We start from the raw sequence: 1,906 nt of genomic DNA on the forward strand, positions 1-1,906 counted from the left end.
ATTGTGCCCTCCCTCAGTAACTACTTTTCAGGTGGACAAGTTATCAGAAAGTGCTGGTCTCTGGGGAAGGACATCATGATTGGTAAAGTAGAGAGCAAAATTAATATTATCATTGAGATGAGTTGACACAGTGGCTGCAACAATGAGCTAAAGCACAGCAAAAAGCATTAGCATGATCCAGGACCCACAGTGTTTCCTATTGTAGAATGAGTAAGAACCAATTCAACAGCCTCTAAGAACAACAAGGATTATAGGCATGTACTATAACCGAGTCTTATGGAAAAGAGGTATTGCTTCCCAGCCACATAGCCACTCCCTGTTTTGCCACTCACACCACTGGTCCTATAGGGCTCATCCATCCTGGATTCCCTGTATTTTCAGTTCCTATCTGTACCAGTGTACCTCAACCAGGCACCATTTTAAAATGCATTTGAATGTCATGTAGGCATCACAGGGTATCCAAGAAAAATACTAATATCACCTCTATTATACAGATCCAGTAACAGGATTAAATAAAAACAAATCCAAAAGTCAAAAGTACAACAAAACTTGTGGCTGCCCTGTTAATTCCAACTCAGAGCTCCCTAAATACAGGGCAAAGTAAAAAGAAATACCCCATAGGGGTTCCAGGGCTGTGACCCCTTGAAGAAGCACATTTTCTCTGCACAGCCATTGTGGGTTCAAACTGCCAACCTTTTGTTAGGAAACAAGCACTTAGCCACTGTGCCAACAGGTTGCTTGGGTGACAAAATCAGATTAGTTAATGACTTGTTCAAAGTTAAAATGGTGACACCGATAAGTAGATGGAGTCAGCAGATTTCAAATCCTGGAATCTTTCCTCTGTACTCTCCAGGGCAGATCACTTTGTGCTGTGGATACATGAATATGGGGTGGAGTTGTAGCTCTTACCTACACCATGCCAAAATAAACAAAAAACAGTTGCCATCATGAAACAGTTGAAGTTGAATATGGGAACCCCTTGTGTCTAAGAATACAACAATAGCTGATTTTTTTTTTTGGAATTAGTTGACAGGGACTTTCTTCTGGGGCTCCAGTGCATTCACTGTTTGTACCGCCCAGTAGTTCTCAGCATTTTCAACATTCCTTACCAACACCACAATGAAAATGCACCACTCCCTAGCTAGGGTGATTATCATCTATCTTCCAAAGGAGGCACAAAAGGAGACAGGTCTACCTCGAGTCTTCTATTTTCCTATCATAAATAATTAAATATAATTACTTATCCTTTTCTATATCCAAATCAGCAAGGATAATATTTAAAGGTTTGCATTACTACAGCCATTTGGGATTATAATATAGAAGAAAGTTTGATATAATTGAAATAGAAACTTGGAAATCAGAGACTCTTGGGTACAGGGTAGGCCAGATCAGAACTTATTAGCTAATTCCACATATTATCTAATTCTTGTTGCCATTGATTTTAGAAGGTTAAGACAACAATCTCTCCTTCTCCAACTTGATTTCAAAAGATGAATGGATGTGGGGAAATCAGTCAATCTCTTCCTCTCTTTCTCTTTCTTTCTGTGTAAGTGTATGTACACGTATATGAAATCATGCACGTGCCCTGACATACATATATTCACTCATACATGGCATTACATGAAAGAGGCGGGGAAAAAATTCAGGCCAGGACAGGACAGAGCTAGTGCAATAAGCTGTTTACTTTCCCGGAGGCAAACATTCTCTACATGTTTGGAGTCACCTCAGAACCTCAGATTGACTGTGCTTCCACACAGGAATTAGCCCAGTCCCCCAAGACTTTATCACACGGTTCACCAGCAAGACCTTGCGGGGTGTGAAAAGGAGAGAAAAGCAAGCATAAAAACCAAGCACTGTAACACATCCGTGCTTCCGTAGGGCAGGAAGGAGGGTTGAGGAGTTGATG

Source organism: Echinops telfairi, unplaced genomic scaffold (genome assembly GCF_000313985.2).
Source record: "Echinops telfairi isolate 266 unplaced genomic scaffold, ASM31398v2 ScPeMD7_9;HRSCAF=40, whole genome shotgun sequence".
NCBI lineage: Eukaryota > Metazoa > Chordata > Mammalia > Afrosoricida > Tenrecidae > Echinops > Echinops telfairi.